The 25,590-nt window shown below is 43.2% G+C and overlaps 1 protein-coding gene across 3 annotated transcripts in view; it reads right to left on the minus strand.

Annotated features, from left to right (window-relative positions):
* Positions 1 to 25,590, minus strand: part of ABTB3 (ankyrin repeat and BTB domain containing 3) — a 241,559-nt gene that overhangs the window by 159,897 nt on the left and 56,072 nt on the right. The gene's annotated exons all lie outside the window — the stretch shown is intronic.

The following is a 25,590-nucleotide window of genomic DNA, read 5'->3' on the forward strand; positions in this document are numbered from 1 at the left end:
TTGTCTGATTCTTAGCCCAGCATGAAAACACCTCAGACCGCATATGATTCAAGACCATTGTCTCTCTCTTCAAAATAATACACCTTTCAAGTATTATTTGCTTATTTAGAAGAAAATCAGCCTGTGTTTCAAAGCTTTTGACTGTATAGATCAAAAAAGCTGTGGTTGGTTTTAAAAGAAACAGATGTGCCACCACATCTGACTGTTTTGTTGTGAGACATATACTCTGGACAAGAGGCGACTGTTAGGACAAAATATGGAAAAAATGGTAAAGGTGTCAGACAAGGGTATATTTTATCCCCCTGTGTCATCAATCTACATGCAGACCATACTATATAGAAAGCTGGATTAGATTTAGATGAAAGTGGAGTGAAAACTGGCAGAAGAAGCATTAAGAATGTGATATAGTACCACGTTACTGGCAGAAAACAGTGAAATTGTATATTCCCTTGTTTATTTTTTTAATACAACGATGTCAATTTTGTTTCCAAAAATTCCTGGTAGTGAGCATGAATTGTATTGTATTAAGATCCCCTATAATGCAAAACTCATAGGGACTGGAATATAGAAATCTTTCCTTTTGTCAAGATTGGAATATAATTTTTCAAAAACTATTATCATCCAATAAATATTCTCTTTCTTGCACCATTGGCTTTTTTGCCTGTATTTATTTGAATACTGGGGCTGACCTTATTAACTTATTTTCCTAAAAGGAAGGGGGTCATGCAATTAGGTTCAAAGGTGTGTTTATCTTTGCATCACTTTTAACTAATATTTCTCTATGCAGTAACCAGCAAGGTTTTTTTTCCCCCTCTCCTCCTGGGGGAATTAAATAACCTTGGCTTCCTGATTGGCTTGCTCCTCTGACCCAACGCAGGCTTGCCTTGTTTGCCAACAGCCTCCCTCAAGTCATGTATTACTTTATAAAAAAAACTAAAGGTCTCAAAGAGTGGGGACTTTTCTATGTTAATGAGTCCCAATTTAGAACCTGACAGCTAATGGGGTGAGCACTGAACAGAGAAACGCTCCAGGCACTTTCTGCTCCCTCACAGACAAGAAGGGGTGTGCAAGGACAGCAAATGAAGAGCTTAGAGGCACTTATTCCTCTTGCTATTAGTTGGAAAAACAGGGTCATCGCAACAACTCAACCTTAACCTATTAATGGCTCGTAGGATTTAATAAGGAAAATATGGGTATGCAGGTCAAGGGCTGGCTCTGCCATTCACACTGTCAGGTGCATTCACACCAGGCCCTTCCTTTCTGGAAGAAAGAAGAAAACGTTGTCCTTCCTGGCTCCCCCTCGTCCTAAAACATTCAGCACCTGCTGATTATGTGCATGTAGTTCATGACTGCAATACCCAGATGAATGGCCGTGAACAGTGTTGGCATCTCTTACCTGCAAGATGCTGTACATCTTCAGTTCAGCAGGGAGAAAACCAGCCAAGACTCCTATGCAACCCCCTCCCTGTTCATTCCTCCTTCCTGTAAGGTTTAAGGTGAGTGGAGTGGAGGAGCCACAGCAATGTCTTCACTAGAGATTTACAAGCAGCATCCACTTGTGAGTGAGCAGCCATCTACCATGCAGGGTTGCCAGCTGTGTGTCACAATGTCAGTTCTGGTCATATAGCTGGAAGTGATGTCACATATCACTAGCATGCTCTAACAATCCCCCGTCCCCCCAAAAAAGACCTCTATGATAAAACCTAACAATTGTTAGAGCATCTGCTTGTAGGATAGAGGCTCTGGCAACCTAATAAGCTTCATTGGACCAGCACTACCCAGAATCAAGTTAGCAGTCAGCCTCAGTAACTTTACTGCTCTGCTGTGCAACTCAAGAAGGTATCCTAAACAGAGTTGCACCCATCTAAATCAAGTGAAACCAATGGATTTAGAAGGAAATTTGCAACCAATTGCCCAACCACAGTGACCCAAATTCCATGTACAGATAATTCCCCCCCCCCTCCAAAAAAAATCCAGAATCCCTGGCCAGTCTGGCCTGGAGGAAATTCGCCTCCTGACCCCAAAGTGACAATTTCCCTGGGCATGCAAGAGAGGGCTACAAGAGCCAAGCTCAGACACAATCCCTTCTGCCCACCTACTTACAATCTCCCTAAATTCACAGAATCAGCATTTCTATCAGATAGCTATCTATGCTTAAAAACTTCCAAAGAAGGAGAACCCACCACCTCCCGAGGAAGCCTGTTCCACTGAGGAAATGCTTTAACTGTCACAAACTTCATCCAAAAATTCTTTTGAATTAATTTCATCCCACTGGTTCTGGTCCGACCCTCTGGACTAGGGGTAGTCAAACTGCGGCCCTCCAGATATCAATGGACCACAATTCCCAGAAGCCCCTGCCAGCATTCGCTGGCAGGGGCTTCTGGGAATTGTAGTCCATGAACATCTGGAGGGCCGCAGTTTGACTACCCCTGCTCTGGAGCAACAGAAAACAACTCTGTTCTATCCTCTATGTCAAGGGTAGTCAAACTTGTGGTCTTCCAGATGTACATGGACTACAATTCCCATGAGCCCCCTGCCAGCAAACGCCCTTCAAGTACTGACACTGCTTTGGAAGCATTCATACTGTGCTTTGGTGGCACTCAGAAATAAGATAACACCCCTCTTCCATGGGCAGGAGGGAAGAAACAGGGTCGCGGGTGACCAAGGCCAGAAAGGAATTTGTGTGTACATGTTTACAACACATCCCTGCAAAAATGCTTTCAAAATAAAATAGCAGCCAATTCTGCTGAAGAGACGAAGACTCGGGTTTAGATTACTTGTGAACTTTCAAAACATAACGCATGTCTTTGACTGTTTATAAGCCAAGCAATGTTTTTCTCTCCTCCCTTCCATCTTCCCCTATGCATACTTTACCCTTCTTTTTACCGAGTGACCCAGAAGCATCACTCACAATAGAGGCTCAATAGCAATTAAATTTTTGCTAAAGGTCAAAGCTAAACACTCTCTTGAGAAGGATTTTGCTCCTTGTTAATGTGTTTGTAACATCATTCCCCTGAGGAAGCTACCCATTCAATAAACACAGTCCAACCTAGGAATGAGTAAGTAAGCAAAATAAGATCTTTTTCTTTTGCAGTTCATTCTGAGGAGAAGGCACACAATCTACAGCTTCTTTTGATATTTAAATGGGGGTACAGACAACATTTTTGTTACCTAACAAAATTGGGGCCAGTTTGATTCCTCTGTGGATTGAAAACTCACAGTCAAAATAGACAAAATGCTGAAAGATACATGACGATCTTCCCTACATGTGGACATATGAAGGTGGCCTTATAATAAATCAGACTGTAAGTTGATCAGGTTATTTAATGCAACTCTCAACTCTCAATGGGGTCCATTTATAACCTTCAACCTCCATAATGATCTTCAGCATGATTCTCCATATTTCCCTATGGAGGCCCAGATCACAAATACTGCTTGTATGGCAATTTGTTTATTTGTTTGATTATTTATTTATTTACCACCTTTGCCATGCGCAACAGTCTACACCTTACCTGTTGATGTACAAACTAGCCATTGTGATCCATGCAATGTTCACCTCCAGACTAGATTTCTGTAACTCGCTCTATGCAGTCCAGCCCTTGAAGTTGCTCTGGAAACTCCAACTGGTCCAGAACAGAGAAGCTAAGGGCCTTACATGGACCCAGTGGAGAGCTCATATTACAGCTGTGCTGTCCCAGCTGCACTGCCTCCAGATTGGCGGCCGAATCAGGTTCAGTGTTTTGACTCTTACTTTCAAAGCCGTAAACAGTCTGGGACCCTCATATCAATGGACCACCTCTTCCCATATGTCCCCCAAAGAGCATTAAGGTCGAGTTGTCAAAACCTACTTAGACTCCCCAGCCCCAAAGAAATAAAACTGGACGTGGCCAGGGCTTGCTTGTGTGCATGCATGTTTCAATTTATACCCCACCACTTTCACAGAGCAACTCGTGGAAGGTCACAATCTAAAATCCTCATACAATCCCCCATAAAAGGCTAAAAAATCCCCACCCCCATTAAAAGTCAATAAACCACCCATCAGGCAGCAACTAATGTCTCCCTCCTTGGCTCACAGACTCACTTGTACACCCAACCGCAGAGACTGCCTAAGCAAACCAATGTTCTGGCTAACTCAAGGAGGGGGCCTGATTTTACACGTCCTGGCCTTGCTGAAAGACCTGGAGGAAGAACTCCATTTTGCAGGACCTGTGGAACTGAGACAGTTTTGTCAGGGCCCGCAGCTCACCTGGGAGCTCATTCCAGCAGGTTGGGGCCAGGACTGAAAAGGTCCTGAAAAGGTCCTGGCCTGAGTTAAGGCCAGGCACACCTCCCTCAGGCCAGGGATCCCTAACTGGTTGGCACCCACCAAGCACAAAGCCCAGAAGGAAGCATAAGGAGACAGGCAGTTCCGAAGATATGTGAGGCCCAGACCACAGATGGCCTTAAAGGTTAATACCAAAACCTTGAATTTGATCTGAGCTGCAACTGGCAAACATTACAGCTGGATATGGGTCCTCCACAATGTCCCAGTGAGAACCCTAACAGCAGCCTTTTGCACCAGCTACAATTTTCAGATCAAGGTCAAGGGTAGGCCTGCATAGAACAAGTTACAGAAGTCCATTCTGGAGGTGACTGTTGCTTGGCACAGGTGGAAAAATGCTGTGTGGGCCACTCCTGTGTCCTGGGCCTCCAGGATCACCCCCAGTTTCCTGGCCAAGGGCGATATGTTAAGTTGCACTCCAGCCAGTGTGCGCAGGCATGCTGCCTGATCTGCCGCATTCCTGCCCAGCCACAGGACCTCCGTCTTGGAGGGGTAGGTTTCAGCTGGATCTGCTCTAATCATCAAGCTATGGCTTCCAAGCATCTGGCAAATGCATCCTTTCCTGACACAGCTGGGAGGGTTTCAACTTGCCCTACCACCAAATATGGAGTGGGTACTGTTCAGCACCTTTTCTCCAATGAAATTAAGATGCCAATCTTAAATCCTTTATGGTCCAATACAGGATTATCTAATTAGCCATCTCTCTTGTGCCTTCCTGGCAGATGGGCAAATTGTCATATCATCCTGCCTACTTGTCTCCATAAAATAAACTCATCTCCTCTCAGCTTGCAATCTGAAAGGTTTCAGGGTTTGTTCCCAGAGAAAGAATGTAGGAATTAAGGTACCCTGCATCATAACAGTTGCATTTGAGATTTCAGGCAGATGTGACATCATACATTGCTGGATGCTATTTCAGCCCATTGCCCTGCTCTGGGAGCTCCATGGGATATCAGCCAGCACCCTGGCATCCCTGCTCATGCCTCCTTTGGCCTCTGGAATCACAGAAATATCATAGAAAGACACCAATATTCAATAACCTCACAAAAATGTTACGCTTCCCATTATGGGCCTTTCGGGAAGGGGAGAGATGACTTGGGCCTTCCATTGCACATCTTCCAAACCTTAGCTCACCCCCCCCCCGCACAAGCAGGGACCCTTGTTTTCTGTCCATATATTACTTAATATCAATTATATGTGATGCTATGGAAAGTAAAGTTGGCCTGCCATCCATTTCTCTTTTCCAGGAACAGCTTTTATCAATATCAACTCTTGGGGAGGGGGACTGAGTGAAGGAGACTGAAGTCTCTCTCTCTCTCTCTCTCTCTCTCTCTCTCTCTCTCCTCCCACCCACAGCCACTTGTGCGAACACACACACACACACACACATCTTTCAAAACCACCTGGAAGAGCTGCAGAGGTTCATTAGCAGGGGCTACAGTACACCAGACTGAAGGAATTGGACACAAAAGTTCTTCCAAAAAACCCTCAATACTTTTTCACTGGCTGCTATTCTAGATTTAACATGACGTCTCTCAGAAAAAGGCCACAAGCACAGTATATCACATGCGTACCTCACATGCCCATACGCCTTTGTGACTACCAGGCGCTTATCTACGTTTTCAAAAGTAGTATGAACAGCAACCCTATAATCTTGCACACAGTAAAATTAAGAACCCGAAGCCATCAAAAATTCTTGGCATGGAGGGGGAGGATTTGCTTTCTTTGAAGCACATCAGGAAGTTGTGTGTGGTATGTGTGTGTGTGTTTTTAAGAGCGACAGAAATGTCTTTTATTTGCAACTCATCTTTGATGATTTATGTTTCTATCTAGGCCAGGAGCCCCAGATCTCTTTCCATGGAACAGGAGCCTAATTAAATACATGAGATATCTGAAGCATCTTCAGCACCTTTCATCCAAGGATCTGGCATCTTTGATGAATATTTGCTGAGGAGGAACCTCTAACACTAATAGTGTCAAAGGCAAAAAAAAAATTAATTCTGCTGACTTCAACTGGTTAAAAAGTGCAAAGTAATCCTTACTACATTTCTTTATCTCTAGCCTGCTGTTCCTGCCCTGCTCTGCCCCAACCCTGTGAAGTCCCCAGCAGAGAAGCCATCTTGTAGGCCTGACACCCAGCCCTAGAGACATTTGCTCTCAGATCCAAATGCATCCAATGCCAGAGTTACATGGTTAGAATTCCAGATGTCTAATTTGGTCTTATAAGCAGGTACCCCAGGAGATGCTACTGGGCTGGAGCCACAGTTTTATTGAACTCTTCCATCTACACACCCAATTAGAAATTGCTATAAGCCCTGGTAGTTAATAATAAAGCAAACACTACAGTAATTTCCCCTGGTAAGGACAATTTTTGATCAGGGATCTTGCACAGGAAGAAGAGTTAAAAATAAACCTTTCTTTATGCCACTGCTCTGATGCAGACAGGTGCATGCCTGTTTGGGGCCAAATTTCACAGCTTGCATTCCAGTCACGTGATTTCTGTGTGACATATAATTTACCCTTAGTTGCAAAGGTAAAGCTAGCTGCATCTAGCTTTACTGCTACAGACCTTGGGGGGGGGGGGCAGAAGACTGAATGACCCTCCATAACATTTTGAATGGATAGCAGAGATGAAAGCTAGCTCTTTAATCTATCATTTATCCATACAGAAATAGTAAGAAGCTGGAAACCCAAGTTAAGAGTTTTTAAGTAAGACTAGACAAATGGTACCAAATCACAAGTAAAATATGCTTTAAAATGGTGTATCAATTCATTGTGCACTCTGGACCACAATGTTCATAATTCGAGTTTGTCAGCATCAAATAAATGAAAGCAAATCAACAGTCTATGAATCCCCATTTTGTACCAAAAACAAAGAGGAGTCTTGTCGTATCAAAAAGGCCTATTTATTTGTTTGTTTATTTGTTTATAACAAGCTTTTAAAGACAGCCTACTTTATCAGATGCATGAAATAGATACTGGAATTTGTAACCATGTCATAGCTAATTTTTGCAGCACTAGGTTTCATCAGCTTTGCTTTCTCATTTCAATCCAAGATTTTTCTGAGCCTTAAAAGTAGCTTCTCCAAACATTGCAGCTGTCTTGGGTTATGTTTTCTGCTTCCATTTCCTTCCGACATATCCTTGCTTAGAAATAGCTGCACAGCTTAGGTGAATTAATATTTTTTCTGCTGGATCTGTCCCTTCATCTTTTCATTCCATTCCATCATTTGACACACACACCCCGCCCAAGGGCGGGGCCTGAACTGAGCTCCATCAACCCTTTGCCAGATTCATGCCTTCTGAGAATAGGTAATTCTAGTTGTACTGTGAAAGAAAGTCTCAGGTATGGACACATTAGATTGTTGCCATACTGATAACTGGGCCTGGTGTCAGAATGTCAAGGACCAAATATACATTTTCTGTTAGAAAGCAGATGCCATGCAGTGCAATAGGCAAGGCAGCCTGGACTGTTTTTAGGCAGTCACAACATTGCTGGACATTATTCCTGGAGATTTTCCTGGACAACACAGTGACTCCCTGTATCATCCAGGATGTTTGGCCACACTCAGTAAAGCTCTGCCTGTAAGGGATTCTCTGAGCCTTCATAAGTTTCTTGTGCAGGTCTGTCCTTCAGGATTCCATACAATAGGCTTTCTACATTTTGCAGCCCCCTGCAGGGAATCATTCCTCTGACTATTTACCTTGGGGGCAAATATGGCAAGGCTTTTTAAAAAAATCCAAACAAGCCTTTTCTCCTAAACTTTGCATATCCAGCTAACAACATGTCAGGCTCTCCCAAGGGAAGAAATTAAGCTTGCACCTCACAGAAGACACCCTTCTAGGTTATTCTGTCAAAGCTGTCTGCTGCTTCCACACCTGCACACAGGCCACTACATCATTCAGACACCCAGAGAGAAATGCAGGTTGCTGGCTTCATCCCAACAAGACTAAGAAAAACTGAATGATTTTGGAAGGTGACTTCATTTCAAGCATCTAAAGATCCTGTAGAAGCCAAGGGCTCATTTTTGGTTTTAAGAAAAAGGACCGACATGCTTTGCACTTAGAACACAGGCAGGGGCATTTTAGTTATATAACTCTTTCCAGAGCAGAGGTCTCGAAAAAGTAGATCATCAACTACCGATACTTCACTGGCTTCTGCAGTGTACCTCATGCAGACTCTAGGAAACTCAGGAAAAGCTCAGGAAAATATGTGCTCTAGGCTGTTCCTATTGTTTTTTTTTTAAACCTTTATTTTATAGCATTTTTCTGAGTGCTGCTTAGCTGATAGCTTTCCTTCTGGTGCTATTCCTAGTCTTATGTTCTATTTCTTGGACAGTCCTAAACTGGGTGGCATGCTGGTGCAGAGTAGTTCTGGATATTTTTCATTGTCAAAAGCAGCTCTTATTAAAGAACAGGTTTGTGACTCTGTTCTTAGGGCTGCCAACCCTCAGGTGTTGGCTGAAGATCTGCCACTATTGCAACTGATCCCCAGGTGACAGAGATTAGTTCACCTGAAGAAACTGGCCATTTTGGAAGCTGGACTCTAAGGCATTATGCCTCAAAACCCTACCCTCCTTGGGCTCCATTAAAAAAGCTCCAGGTATTTCCCAACCCTGAGCTGGCAATTCTACCTGTTCTAAAGAGATCGGATGTTCTTTCTTCCTGTTTATCCCTTGGTCTTTCTAGAAAGAGCAACACAAGGAAATCCCCTTTGTCTGTGCTGTACACTTAAAACACACTGGACAATTAAACTGGTCTGCAAAAGGGCTTTTGAACATTTTCATCTTTTCCTTTAGCCAATGCAGTTCTCTTGGTTGTGCGCTCCAGTTCCAACAGCCCAGGCTTGATACAGTTAACTATTATCCTTCATTCTTCTCCTTGTACCCTGTTCGTTTAAAAGGTTAATTTAATATAAGACGTGCGCTGCATATTCAACGTCTCTCTCTCTCTCTCTGCAATTGTTTGAAATTATCGGCGAACTATCTGAGAAATAACTAAATTGCATATGACACAGAGTTGAAGGTAGACAAAGAAGCTGCCATGATATGTAACTAGGTCAAATATTCTGCAAACAGTGGAAGAGCAACTGTAAATGACTACCTACTTCTCATATTGAAAGACTACATAATTATGTACATGCCAAATCTAAAGAACAGGACAAAAAAAAACCCTTAGAGGATTAGAAGCAAAACCTGATTGCCACAGAGAAGTTCTCACACTCTCAGCAACTGACAGTTACAACATGCTCAAATTCCACAAGTCCAGGGGTGTTTCCATAATGGGGATGCCAGTCTCCAGATGGGGCTGGGGATCTTCTGGAATTACAGCTCTGCTCCAGACTACAGGGATCAATTCCTCTGGAGAAAATGGCTGCTTTGGAGGGTGGACTCTGTGGAAGTTGGACTCTGTGCGTCACTGAGTCCCGTCTTCCTCAGAAATCACCCCCAAATCTATAGGAGTTTCCCAACCAGGATCAGGCAACCCTACCATTCCCTGCTGGTGGACCCGACAATCCTACCTTTCCACAGGGCCTGCAAAAGGGAGCTCCTCCACCAGGCATTTGGTTGAGGGCGACCTAATCCATCGCTTCCAATTGGCCCCCCAAGCCTCCCCCCACTACCATGACTGTTAACGAATCCATCCAACCCCTGGGTCTCAGTACGAGTTGAGCTAAGGCTCTTTGCAGTTCCACCTTGTTATTGTTATTATGTTAACGATATTGTTGTTACCATCTTACTGTTACCAGTATGATGTTACCTTTACCATTTTGTTGTTTCATGTAAACCGCCCTGAGCCTTCAGGGAGGGCGGTATATATAAATACAATAAATAAATAAATAACAAAATGCACATGTAGTATGCAGAAGGAGGAAAGGACAGTTTTCATGTATGCAGAAGGAGGAAAGGACAGTTTGCATCCAATAACTTATACTATGGTATTACACTCCACTTTCTCCTCCTTGAGCTCCATTCCCATATCTCCAGGAATTCCCAAATTGGTTCTGGCAACCCTAACCTCCAATCCCCCGCTGGCTTACAATCGCCTTTCCTTCCTCTCCCCACAACAGACACCCTGTGGGGTGGGTGAGGCTGAGAGAGCCCTGATATCACTGCTCGGTCAGAACAATTTTATCAATGCCGTGGCGAGCCCAAGGTCACCCAGCTGGCTGCATGTGGGGGAGTACAGAATCGATCCCAGCATGCCAGATTAGAAGTCTGCACTCCTAACCACCACACCAAACTGGCTCTCAGAGTAGCACCACTGGCATATAGTCTCAAAGAAGATATGCTCCATAGTCCTGTATTGATGCTGACAGTCTGTCAGGGCCAGCAGTGACTAGCACAGGAATCAACATGATGAATGTGTATACAGTATGAGTGGCTGGCTGGTGGTTGGGGTTAGAGCACCAGTCATACAGAAAAAAGAACAGTCTCTGAAAGCAGCCCAAGTTGAAGGATAATGTCTGAATCAAGCAGGTGTTAGAGTTGGAAAGGCAAGAAGCAGATTTCTGAACATCTGTTTTTACCAAGTGGAAACTGCACATTTGCTGCGACAGAATGAAAAGATGCTGTTAGACATCTTTTCAGAGGAAAACCATGCAAGAGAAGTAATCAGCCTTGATAACTTAAATGGGCAATTTTTATACAGTCTGAAAAAGGCAAGATTTAATCATGGCTAAATGTGTCCTGCAGACGTCCACTCAGAACAGATTTTTTTAATTCTAAACTTACATTATTTTCATTTAATTTCCCATTCCTCCCCTCCCCCCTTTTCCCTTCTAAATGGCCTGTGATTAACTGATTGCTTTTTAGATAAATCAGCATTTCTCAGTCCAAACACTCCTATTATTAGAGGTCTTTTATTACAGCAAATGTTTCACTTAAACTATATATAATCTCTCCTATCCTTCCTCCATCCGCTCTGAAGGTGGCCTCACTGAAGTCAATGGCACAGCTTCAGGATAAGTGGGCTTATTATTGTGAACTCAGTGTCTGAGTGTGTAAACTATTACATTCCTTAAAAATGTAAGAATTTCCAGGATGCATAATGACTTATCCAGCTCAGCTCTAAGCCCTTCCAACAGTGTCTCTTCCACAAGAAAGATTACGACTAGGTCATGATAACAATTCTTTTTTCTGCTCCTAATATCTGCTGGTCAGTCATTTTTTTGCCTTTTATTTGTGTTCATATTCATTCATCCCACATTTTAACAATGATTCAATAAACCTTGTAAACCACACTTTTTGGACAGGGCAGAATAGAGGAGGAGGAGGAGGAGGAAGAAGAAGAAGAAGAGTTGGTTCTTACATGCTGCTTTTCTCCACTAGAAGGAGTCTCAAAGCGGCTTACAATCGCCTTTCCTTTCCTCTCCCCACAACAGGACACCCTGTGAGGGGGGTGAGGCTGCAAGAGCCCTGATATTACTGCTCGGTCAGAACAGCTTTATCAGTGCTGTGACTAGCCCAAGGTCACCCAGCTGGCTGCATGTGGAGGAAGAGTGGAGAATCAAACCCAGCTCACCAGATTAGAAGCTGCTGCTCCTAACCACTATACCAAGCTGGCTCTGCATAGCCAACTGGCTCTGAATAGGCAAAAATACCCAGAAGAAAAGAAATTTCAAGGGAGAATCACAATGCCAGATTTCTAACCACACACATTTTTGTTGCACTTATGGAGCCAGGTCCTATATGTGGAAGCTAGGCCAGTCTTCCAATCAGCCTGGTGCTAAGGGGAGGTCTTTACCTTGGAACCCACTCTGCTCCCAACTGGGATAGATCCCAGTTGACAGGCAATGATCTAATATTACTATAGTTGCATAAAGGAAGTGTTTTAAATATTTTAAGGCTGCATTCAGACTTCAGGTACTGAGGCGGTCACAGCCAACTTGTTCAGCAACAAGCATAAAACTTTCAATGGCCACAATCATTTGTGAGTCAAGCCTCCCATTTCTGTTATCCAACTCAAGCAGTAATGCCAAACAGGAATGTAGCTGTGAAGCAACTGTGGAGGTAGAGTTTCATCTCTTTCTGGCTTGTCACCCATGCTAGGGTGGGAGTGAACTTACTAGGAGCAAGGAGGGAAGATAAATGCAACATTCCTACATCACCTGGAAGTGATGGTCACCTGGAAGTTGCCCTATGCTTCCCCCTCCCCATTTGTCATACTATTTATGGCAGCTGACCAACAGCTAGCAGGCTGCAGACCTGGTGAGTCCTTTTTGGCAGCCTGGCAGTGCAAAGAGTTCAGGATAGCATCCAAGGATTCTGCTTGGAGGCAGGGGGAAAAACAAGCAACCAATTACATGGATTTTTGAAAAAACTGTACACGTGGTCTATACTAACTAATTGGACTTTCTCTAACAAATCATGGCATTTGAATGTAACCTAAGCGTTCTGAGGGTAGAAGATCTGACAAAGTCTATAAATTCTAACCTAAATCAATTTGCAAATGATATTTTGCAATGCTTAACTTTTTTCCTGAACTTCAAGAGAGTGACTTATCATTTCACTGATAAAGCACACCAGTAGATTATATATAACACAAAATATACCAATACATGAAATGACAGGCTTTGCACCACACCATTTTGGATAGCAGACATCTTTTATGGGAGCAGAAGGAGGGAGAAATTTTAGATCTGTTATTCTATTCTGGTTTTAATTAGATTTTTAAAAATTACTGTTATTGTAAGTTGCCTTAAGCCATGAGAAAAGGCATAGTATAAATCATATAATAAATGCATTAATTTTTTAAAAAATGAATGTTCACACACAGAAAACTGTATGCATGTACACAATTCCCCACTCAGATCCAATATGCTGTAGCATTTAGAGATGGACTAGGAATTCTAAAACCCCAATTCAAAACTCCAGTCAACCATAAAGCTCACTGCAAGATCATGGGCCAATTATTCTGCCACCTGTCCTAGCTCACAGGGTTGCATCTGGAGAATAAAATAGAGAAAAGAACCATGTACCAGGGGTCCCCAACCTTTTTATCACCGGGGACTGGTCAACTCTTGACAATTTTACTGAGGCCCAGGGGGGTAGTCTTTTGCTGAGGGATGTTGCCGGCGCCTGAGCCTCCGCTCTGCTTGCTTTCCCGCCAGCGCCCCTGACTTCCCGCTGCCCACTGGGGGGCGCTGCCAACAGCACATGCGCAGTGCCACACCGAGGGGGAGCCCCAGCCATGGCAGCCGGCGGAGAGCACCAAAGGTGAGCTAGCGGCAGAGTGGCAGGGTAGCCCCCAAGACAGCAGCCGGGGAGCAAGATGAGGAGGAGCTGCGGCCCGGTACCGACTGATCCATGTACTGGTACCAGTCTCTGGACTGGGGGTTGGGGACAGCTGATGTACACCACCTTGAGAAAGCATGGAATATAAATATAATCAACTGAATTTCTGAATATTGTGAAGAGGGAACTGAATCCTAAAGACTGAAACTGTAGCAACTTACACAACAAGGACAAAACCAGATTTAGAACAGTGATGAACCTGGGCCAGAAGAAAACTAGGGGACAGTACAAAAAGATTCAGATCCACAGTTAGCCCAAGCTGAAGTCACTGATTAATTGCCTTTCACATATCACTATCAATGGAAGTCCTAGCAATGAAGGGTACACATGCTCAAGAAAAGGTAATGTTCATGATTTGTCTGACATGGTAGTTTTCTTAATGCCTCCTAGATTATCTCCTACAATAACTGAAACCCCTTGCTAGCCATTCATCCCCCTTCACCATCATTTCTCACTATGTAGTTGCAGATAATTATACTCCCTTCAGTAACTTCTTTTTTCAAGCCTTTTTAGAGACTCACTGTAAAACCTCTTTTTGTAAAAGCTATGCTCCCAAATGCAGGCTGGGTTTTTTTTTTTAATACTTTATATCGATTGCTTGCTGCTAAATCTCCCCAAATATGCCTGCCTATTGAAACGCGAACAGCTCAAAAACACTTACAGTGTTTTGACAAGTGAGTACAGAAGAATTAACTACCTAGGCTGTAACTACAGTTTATGACTAGCAAGCATGCCTTTAAAAAAGAAACCTGTCACTGCCAGCTAATCCCCAAATGCTTTTAAGGAGCCTTGTCTTCTGGAAATGCAGAGCGCAAGCTGCCTCTGAAAATCACACATCTTTTTAACGTTTCTCAAGTTGGGACCAAGTAACCACGGCCAATAAGAAAAGAACTTCAGGACAAGATTACCTACAGCAGCATCCCATCTGCAAAAATCAGCGTAAGAATAGCGGGTCCCTCCTCCCACCCCCAGGTCTTCCTCTTGAATCGGCACATTTTTATGAGCATTCACACTGAGCACTTCAAACTGCAACTGTTGAATGCAACTTTTGCGAAATGCATTCCTTCGTAAAGCAACAAGCAAATGATTACAATAGCTAGGTAAGTCTATCTCTCTCTCTTTTTTCTCCTCTGATTGTGTCCCTAGGTAAGGTTTTGTGTTGAGGCTTCCTGTGTTGTTATTGGGGGAGGGCAAAAATTCTGGAACCATTTTAAAATGCAAATCTTCTCGTAGCTTAGAAGTGGTTGGTCCTAGAAGAACTATACTGTATGAATGCGATTAATAAGTAGTCTGAAACCCAGTCAGGGAGTCATATCAAGAGTTCCGTACTTTGTAACAATTATCAATACAATCATTAATATGCATGTATTAATATGCATGGTGAGGTGCTAGACGATTGGAGGCCAGGCTTCTATTGGCTCATGATTGGAAGCAACAACAGTTATTGAATAAAGCTTGGCGCATTATGCTACTGGACAAGATGGCATCCCTGAACTAAAGAAATCTGGAAAACATAAATATACATAAAAACTTTTCAATCAATATTGTATTTAATTTTTTTTCAGTTCTGGAATTAGAAATATGAGGAGGAAGCAGAGTTGATAACAATCAGCGATTTTTCTTAAAAATAAAAAATCTGATTTTAAAATAAAATCAGATTATTTTACTGAAATTGGCCTTTTAAAAATTGAAATGAGATTTTGTTTGATAAATTTCTATCTATAGGCACCTTTCTATTTAAAATATATTAGCACCCTGAGATGCCACCAATGGGGGACGGTATATAAATGAATAAATGAATGTTTAAATAAATAAATCCCAAACATTTTTTTATCATGAAATAAGGATTAATTTTTAATCATAAAGTCTGAGGCTGCATATTTATGTATGTTTTTTTAAACCACTAATGAATCCCATTAATTCATTTATTAGGACTCTGATGTCATGCTCTCCCGTAGGTTTCTGTAAGATTATTTTGTGTATTTTTTTCTATCTTGAAGATACCATCACAGATTCTGTGCTCAACATTTTTATTGAAAGTTTTACACAACCACACAAAAGACACAAAACCTATAAAACATTACCACCAACACCAAAATAGTACAGATTCTGATTCAACTAAATTGGACTATTTAAGAGGAATGCTCTCTGAATTTAAAGCTGATGCAACCTCAAGATTAAATGGCATTGATAAGTTAGACACTATTCACAGATTCTATGCCAGTCCCTCTTGGCGAAACCTGTAAAGGAACAGTGTTTGGTGGATAATTCCCTGTACATCTAACACTGGAAGCAACCTCTGGAAACAGTCTGATCTTCCTTTAAAGACAGACCGATATGATTTCATCCTCTGTCTGAAGATATTTCAGATGGACATTTCCTTTGCCTTATATAGTAGGTTGGTTAGAGCCCAAACACGGCCTTGGATGGCTCAGCAGTGAACAGCCTCGCATAGGCATCCACCCACATTATCCTCTCTTCCCACTCTGAATTCTCAAAATCTCCCTCAAGGGGCTCAGAATAATTGGTTAATCAAAAACACCCTCCAGCTTTGGAAGGAAACAGCACTAAACTGCAAATATTTTGTAAACCTAAAACTCGCAGACCCTATCCACAGTAACCTCGATTGTACCATGATACTTGAGAAATTATATCAAAATAACATTTACTAGATAGTCATATGCAATCTAGATCACTGTTTCATGCAGTAATAATATAAATAAATAAAACTGCATGTTGCCCTATGTTCCTTCTACTCCATTGTTTGAAGGATACTTCTACATTCTACAGCTGTGCTCTTAAACTCAGGGGTCTTGTGTACCAATGCTCCCCATTGATAACTGTACTCAGTTTGAGATATGGAAATTAGCTCAATGGTTTACCCTGCTCTGAATCCTTTAATAGCCCGTTGGCTAAAAATTAAATGAGAAAATGATTTACATATTCCCTCCGCTGAAGAATGTTAGAGGAAAAGATGTTATGCACAACCTGCCACTGCTTTTAGCTCTCCTGAGTATCTAGCACTCCACGATAAATTGATTGCAAGACTTTTTAAAATCTCTCGATCAATGCACGCTAAGCATTACAATTTGCATAATATGGATAGCTTTGTCTTAAAGACAATAATCTCTTTTTGGTGCAGCAATTTATTTGCCTTTGGATTGCCTTTCTTAAAAGCAATTGCTGTTCCAAAGTAATTACATTCCCATAGAGCACGCAAATGCTGTGGTCATTCCCCTCTAAAGAACTGCTGTCAGTAATGATTGTTCTAATATCCAGACACATACAAATATTGTTAAGATAAATGGCCAGGTCTCTGTACTACCATCCAAAGTGTTAAGTCAATAATGCCCTTGCAGGATGCCTTGGGCTGTCAGGCCCATGCTGCTTCACCTGATCAAGGCTTTGGCTCTGGCTCACCGCCGTCTTTGTTCTTGGGGTCTTGTGGGAGGCTCTGGGAGCCCTGCAGGTAGATAGGTCCATGCAGGGAGCTCCTGGTCTGCTTGGCTCTTGAACTGGAGTTAGCTATAGTAGAGAAGGCAGACACTGTGAGGTGCAGGAAGCCTCAGGTATAGGGGAGCCCACAGAAGTCTCCTGGATCGTTGGGGAGTATCTGTGGTCTTCCAAGAAGTCTTTATCCCAGGTTGAGGCTGGGCCCGGGTCCTGACTGGCACTCCCATGGCCAGAGAGCTATTGGGAAAGAGGGAGTGCCATGAGAGGGGGAATCGTACAAAATCCGCCACCCTTTTCTGTCAACATAGCCTCATCCTTCCATGGAAGCACCATTGATAGAAGAGGGAATGATGTCTTTTGATTCTGGTGGCTTTTTGTTCATGGGAGTCTCTGGCTCTCACCAGTGCCTTTTAGAGCTTCAGAAGGCTGCAGTAGGAAAGGAAAAATGGGGAAGATCTGTCTCCACAAGCATTCTGCAAGATCCAATCCTCTGCCTGTATTTCTATAAACACGCTTCTTCATGACATGCCACCAAAACATGTGATTTGACCAGAAGTGCAAAAGGAATGTATATGGCTAAAACGGAAATTTCATTCCACATCTGAGATGTACTTCTGTCTAGTAAGGAGCCCCCCAAATGTACATGTAGTAGCGACCCTTAGAGGTAAGTACTGTTTTGGCTACTGTAATAGGAATGCCATACCAAAGTAGATTTAAATGTTTCAACAAAGTTCCAAAAACTATGTTATATTTTCCCTTCCTTTTGCATATGGAAGAATTGAGCCTATATATCTGACAGCAAGGGATACTGCCATTGTCCTGATATTTGGGCCCAACTGACACAAACCATTTTTCCAGTCTGGAAATCCAGAGACTGATTCTTAGGAAACAGATAATAAATTGTGTCTTTGATGATAAGGATGAAAATCTGTCTCTCAGATTGCATATCAAACAGTCTCACTGGAGCCTCCAACATAAATGAGCTATCCATACAGATCAGGCTTGGCTTCAGTTTTATGGAAACCACTCTGGGGCTCTGGGGAAACATGTTGCATGTATTACATGTCCACACATTAACTTTTCATGAGTATCCAGCTGTAGGAATATCACACAAGAATAACTCTGAAAATATAACTTGTCATCCACTAGTAAATTTGTCTCTTTGGGGGAAGTTCCTTCTGCTGTAAACAGAAACACTTCCTACAAGACTTCTTTCCCACCATTCCTTTCACTATAAGCAGAAATCAGATTTATTTCCCTTTCTTCTGAACTTCCAACTTCCACTTTTTTCTTCCCTTTCTTTCCATCCGATCTAGTTGCTTTGCATAACATCAACAGCCCAAAAGCAGCCAGCCATTTTTTTCTATTTTTAACTTAATTATCTCCTTATTTGATAAAGATGTGTTGTATGATTTTCACTGAGCTAATGCTCGCTGTCCTGAGACAGCTAGTCCAATCAATCAATCAATCAATCAATCAATCAATCAATCAATCAATCGTGGTCAACTTTGAAACATGGAATCAGAAAATTAAATAATAGTTGCAGCATAAGGAGAAGGGCCTTACTGAAAGCGATGCTGGTTGTCAAATAAGTTTTGCTAAAAAGAATTCTCTTTTCATGGTGACTTTGAAATGCTATATTTTAATGCAAATCTATCTCCTGCAGATGCCATGGCAAAATGAGTGGAGATGATGAGAGAGAAAAAAAATTAGAAATACAAAAAAGTAGAATCATAGAATCATAGAGTTGGAAGGGGCCATACAGGCCATCTAGTCCAACCCCCTGCTCAACGCAGGATTAGCCCTAAGCATCCTAAAGCATCCAAGAAAAGTGTGCATCCAACCTTTGCTTGAAGACTTCCAGTGAGGGGGCGCTCACCACCTCCTTAGGCAGCCTATTCCACTGCTTTATATTATAAAGTAAACTTTATATTAAGTTTAAGGTGTGCTACTTACCAGGCATTTGCAGTGTGGTGGCATTCCTTGAGTAATTGACTCATTTTTGAGTTGTGTGTTTGTTTTTTAAGTTCGGAGCTTTTTTAAAGTAGTCACTGGAGCGGGACAGCAGCAGAAGGAGGAAATTCCTTTTCATGTCTACATGCAGCCTAGAGTTGCCAACTCCAGCTTTGGGCATCTGGTGTGGAGCCTAAGGAGGGGAGGGAGTTCAGCAGGGATGTTTAGCAGCACAGTTCACTTTCCCAGGCTGCCATTTTCTCCAGCAGGATTGCACTCTGTAGTCCGGAGATCAGCTGTACTCCTGAGAGATCTCCAGGACATCTTCTGTGTCCATTAATACTACACTGTAAATAAGTCCACAGTATTTCCTAGGCTGCAGAAATACATACCGTTCTGTTTGTCCACACATACCTGATGTTAGTCCCATCGTGGTGCATCAGTGGCTCAAAAGGGGGGGGAAAAAGAAGCAACTTGCCTGCATGGTGCAAAGGAGCACCAAGTTACCTGACATGCTAGAGGCAATCTGATCACTGACTATTTATAAACATGTGCTAATGGGATTCATAGTGTCGACTGACTCCCCTCCATTAATAGGGGCAGCACTGCATAAGTTCGGAATACACAGAGAATTCACAATCAGGAACAATTCCCTGAGCACTCTCTTACTTAATTTCAATTTCTCAGTGCAGTGTACTGATTGGAGTGTCGGACTGAGCTATGAGCAACGCTGGTTCAAATCCCGGTTCGGACATGGAAGCCTTGCTTGGGGGTCTTTGGACCAGTCAGACAAACTCAGACTCATCTACCACATAAGGTTGTTACGAGGACAGAATGGAACACTGGAGATGATGTAAACCACTTTGGAGCCCCATTATGGTGAAAGGCAAGCCTGAATATATATGAATGAATGAATGAATGAATGAATGAAGGAAGGAAGGAAGGAAGGAAGGAAGGAAGGAAGGAAGGAAGGAAGGAAGGAAGGAAGGAAGGAAGGAACGAACGAACGAACGAACGAACGAACGAACGAACGAACTTTTTTCAATGTAATTGGGGAACGGGGTTGAGGATAATGCAGCTAGCAGTACTTAACAGTGCTATACCCTTCTGCCATCATGACCTGGATCAACAGAGGCCTTCAGGTCCTCAACAGAGCTGTGATTTTTCCACGGAACTGAAGGGAAAGTGTGGAACACATTCATTCGTGTGATGTACTGGCTTTATGTTTAAACACTGATTCCTGCCCTGGCGGCATTTCCATTATCTTCCTTTCTTTTACAACAATATCATCACTACCACCATCACCCAAGGTGATTTGTTTTCTTTTGCTTTTTAAGAGCACAGTCGAATTTGGATAACGCCGGGAAAGCGTTTGCTCCCTGACAAAACAAAGGCAAGAACAACTGTAGGCGGATGGTACCCAAGCCTACACAGTGATATAGCATGGCTATCGGACCAATTACTCTGAAATCTCATCTGGCAGTCCCATGCATATTTAATAGCATCGGGAGCCTCTGTATGTGATATCTGCTAAAACTGTAAATTATTAACTCCTCCAGCAAAACTGCTTCTGAACACATTCGTATTGCCGATGCTCTTGATTTTGGGGGGTCCCCCTCCTTTATCTGTTTTGCGCGTCTCTCCGTTGTATTTGCATTCTGCCTAAGATTCCTGCAGCGCTCTGCTACTGGGGAGGATCACTGCACTGCTTGAGACGAAGCCCTCGAGGGAGGATTTGGTTGCCTTACGTCACTCAGTGGCAGCTTCAGCACAAAAACGACTTCCAGAGCCACGGATGACTTTCCCAAGTGCCAGAATGCTCTCTGCAACGTCATGTCTAAATTCATAGCTAATTTTGCCTCTCCCTTTTGTGGTCAAGGAGAGAGCAAATATCTAGAGGTGTTGAATAGCTTTTCTTTCTTCACAAAAGGTTAATAATAATAATACGCCTCTGATGCATGGGGCTTCCGTCAACGTCGGCAGCCTTCTTAACTTTCTCGTCTTTCTTGTTAAAAAGCGGCAGGGCAAAAAACATCCTGGCAGAAAGCTCTGGACTTTAAACTCATCTGCTTGGTGAATTAATCTCTCTGTTCACAGTGCCCAGCTCGTTAATAAGCAACAACAGGGTGAGATATTTACTTATTCGGCTCCAGGAGCCTTCAAGAATCTCACTGCAGCCAACTTGTCACAGATGCTCATTTGTATGGTGGAGCACCTGGAGCAAAATGAAAACAATCTCCAGTCAGAGGAACAGACAGAAAACTATCATTTGGCTCAATTATGTACTATGCATGTCTTACTTATCTTGCAATGGGATTCATCTGTTACCAGCAGTAGGGCGGGAGGCCTGCTTGCATGTGAATTTCCTATGCTATTGGAGTAACATCCCGGAACACACTAACGTGGTCCTGCACCTTTTTTTTACCACGGCCCTTTTAGGAGTCCTTCTCAGGCTCCAGGGCCCTGTGCTGTAGGCCGGGGGGTCATCAACCCCCAGGCCGCAGCCCGCTGCCGGGCCGCAAAAGCCTCAGCAGCAGGCCACAGGGGCCGCACGTCCCTCTCCCTGCCCCCCAAAGCGAGAAGCTCGCTAGGCCGCGAGCTAATCAGCCGCCAAAGCAGCCGATTAGCTCGCGGCCTGGCAAGCTTCTCACTGCGGGAGAGGGGGAAGAGGGAGGCGGCGGGTGCAAATGCACATGCGTGGAGCTGCCATGCACGCATGTTTGCGCCCACTGGGGGCACAATGCGTGTGCGTGGCAGTTTTGTGCATGCGCGCATGTGCAGAATTGCCACCTGTGCACATTTGCACCCCGCTGGGGGTGCAAATGCCCATGCATGGCAGCTCCGCACATGCACATTTGTGCAAGGCTGCCGTGCATGCACGGCACCCTGGGCCGCCCTCTTCCCCCAACCCTCCTAGCGGTCTGCAACCGGGAAAAGGTTGCGGGCCCCTGCTGTAGGCTGTCCACTTGTGAAATGAGCTAAGCTAAAAAAAGACCTAAGCTAAGAGTGAACTACCTATACTCAATATATATTGTGAGTTATTTATTCATTCTTTCATTTATTTATTTTTATTTGTATACCGCAAATCCTGGCCGGCTGGCTCAAGGTGGTTCACATCATATAAAATACAAACAAAGATTAAAAACCAAACCCAGTTTTCTAGCCTGTCAAGATCATCCTGTATTCTGATTCTGTCTTCTGGTGTGTTTGCTATTCCTCCAAGTTTAGTGTAATCTGCAAATTTAATAAGTACCCCCTCTGTTCCTTCATCCATCGTCCATGTACTTGCCTAACAGTACAATCCGAAGGAGAGTCATAATGTTCTAAATCCATTGTCCTTAGTGGATTCAGAAGGATATAATTCTACTTAGGACTGCATTAGTCTCTTCTCTATGGCCCTGGTGTGCAATCATTACTGGAAGGGCAAAGAAAGAAGGCATGGGGAAGTAGTTACTATTGCTCACAACTCCATGAGTCATGTCTAAGAGTCTTGTTCATCTGCCTGCCTTCATTCATTCCTTTCACATCTATTTCATCTTCTGACTCAACTGTGTCTCCAGGGAGGCTTATAAAAATTTACAATTAAAATAAAACCAAGATAACTCCCACAAATGAAGGGAAGCCTCAAAAGTCATTGATATCACTGAAAACGGCCCCCAACGTCAATTTTTTTTAATGGAATATTCTAAACTATAATGTTCTTGCACCTACATGAATGGATAGGCAACTAAGTCCTGGCTAATTTTTGTTCTTCATTTGCCAAGTAGAGTACATCTTCCACCTTGTTATACTTCTGATCATTCTGGCAGGCAATATTCACAGGAACCTACCACAGGCTGCAAAAATCCCTTGTTTTTTATTCACAATGATTCAGTGAAAATTTAGAGGTACCATGGGTTATCAACTCCAGATTGGGGAATTCCTGGGGAGGGCAGCATTAGTGCCCCCTGCAAAGCAGCCATTTTCTCCACGGAAACTGATCCACATAGCCAGGAGATCAGCCGGAAGTTGGGGGTCCCCTGGAATTACAGCTCCTCTCCAGACTTCAGGGATCAGTTCCTTTGGAGAAAATGGCTGGTTTGGTGGGTTGACTCTGTGGCATTGTGCCTCACTGAGTCCCTTTCCTCTTCAGGCATCACCCCCAAATCTATAGGAGTTTCCCAACCAGGATCTGGCTACCCTACCCTACCCTACCCTACCCTACCCTACCCTACCCTACCGTGATAACAATATGCACATGTAGTATGCAGAAGGAGGGAAGCACAGTTTTCATGAATAAAGATACAATAATGTATAGAGGTCTGGCCTCTTTTCTTGACCTATACTAAACAAAGGTGCTGTGTGAGATTTTCTCCCTTTTCCTTATCCTATTCATTTTCTTAATACTTCCTCTACCCTTTCCTGATTTGAAGCCAGTGCTCCTTCCATCTCTGCTTCCTTTGAACATATCCTTCTCAATCTATTCTTTACTTTGCTCCTTTTAACTCTTCTGGGCTGCCTCACTCAACTTCCCTTCTTCCCAGGCCTCCTTCTTACTCAATTTCCTTTCCAGCCTATACAGTTTCTTCTGCTTCTAAGCCCAATGGGAGGTTTTCCCCAGCCAAACTGACCTTTCACTTCCCTCACAAGATCTACTTGTGAGCACTATACTGTTTGCAGTCAGAGTTTAATTTCTGCCAAGGAAGAGACCAGAGCTCAAACAAGTTAATTTATCAAATACTTCCGATTGCTTATCTATAATGCAGGCTGTCACTGCCAGAAAAGCATTCTGAGTAAGCTCAGAGGAAAATTCCCATATTGCCTAGCCGCTGCTGTCAATAGAGTTTATTTCCAGCTAAAATGTTTATAGATATACCAGGACATCTAGATGCAGAAATGGGTCCTTTTCTAGACTTCCCTACAGCCTGCTGATAGCTATGCATTGAGATGGAGCTGTCAATCAGGCATGGTGAGGACTTCTTTTGGTTGTAAAGATTTACCAGCATGGACTAACAGTACTGAGGTCCTAAGTACCCCCTATCCCTCAAATCATCCCCACGCTAAAGAAGTCACTACAATTAACCTAAGTACCTCTCTATGCCATGGGGATGCCAACCTGGAGGATGGAGCAGAATTGTTCTCTCTTGCCCCAGAGGAACAGACCAGAACCAATAGGATGAAATTAATTCAAAAGAAATTCCATCTAAACATCCGGAAGCAATTCCTGACAGAGTGGTTACTCAGTGGAACAGGCTTCCTTGGGAAGTGGTGGGTTCTCCATCTTTGGAAATTTTTAAACAGAGGTTAGATAGCTATCTGATGGAGAGGCTGATTCTTTGAAGGCAAAGAGGTGGCAGGTATAGTAGATGAGCGATTGGGATGTGAGTGTCCTGCATAGTGCAGGGGGTTGGACTAGGACCCATGAGGTCCCTTCCAACTCTATGATTCTATGATTCATTGATTCTAAGATCCTCCAGTACACAAAAGAATTTTGGATATCAAGCTAGCTTGATCTCATCAGATCTCAGAAGCCAAGCAGGTTCAGCCCTGGTTCTAGGGCTGTTGCACAAAACTGGACAATGACAAATCATTTCTGGATGTCTCTTGCCCTGACAACCCAATAAGGTCATCATAAATCAACTGCGACGTGATGTCAAAAATTAAATAAATATATGCATGGGAACGAAGGAATAGCTCAGAAAGGGGAAGGAGCTGGTCCAAGTTTAGCTAGGATAGTGGCTTGAAAGCCACAATTATTTCCAGATGCTTGAAGCTCAGTGTTCTTTGAGTCATCCTTCCTGTGTGATGCAACTTGATTGTGGATGAATTCAGATGATCGTTTATCAAATAGTGATTTATTAGGAAGTGTATGTAACCATTGGAAAGCCGGTCATCAGTAATGTCCAAGGGGGTTTTATCACTTCCTTTGAGTCAGGAGAATGTTGTCACTTGCATCCATTGAGTAACTGTCTGGTAAAATTCTCTTCTACCCTTGGCAAAATGATAGAGATGTCCAGGTCTCATTGGGTAATATGGTTGTTTGCATTCACCTAATGTGCTGCCTGGGAGAGGCCATAGCTAAGTAGTATGGGGCTTCGTACCACCAGAACAGGGATATGTGTGACTTCATCTCCACGTAAGGGTCCAATGTAGCAGGGCCAGAAAAATGCCACCATGCAGAGTAGATGTTTCTGAGCTGGGTGGACCAAATGTTTGATTCAGCATAAGCGAGCTTCACATGAAATGCACCTAAAAAGGTCAAACTGCTGGTAAAATTAATGATAGGCTGCTGGGCATCCTAAAGACTCCCTGGAGACAAATCCTACTACAGTATCTGATTTTTGTGGTGCTCAAATCATTTGCATGAAGTCAGAAACATCAAATTCTAAATTAATGGTTCTTCGAGTGCCCATCTCTGCAAGACATTCCAGCAGCCGTGCAGTAAGTCCTAAACTGAACATCAGCAGTGCAGCTGTAAATACTTTTAACCATTTTTAAATCCTTTGTCGTCAGTGGGCTTAGAAAGGTGTAGCTCTGCTTAGGACTCTGCTTACTGCCAGGAACATTTTAGTGACTGATGTGCTGCCTCTGA

The sequence above is a fragment of the Paroedura picta genome, chromosome 5 (assembly GCF_049243985.1).
Source record: "Paroedura picta isolate Pp20150507F chromosome 5, Ppicta_v3.0, whole genome shotgun sequence".
Lineage (NCBI taxonomy): Eukaryota > Metazoa > Chordata > Lepidosauria > Squamata > Gekkonidae > Paroedura > Paroedura picta.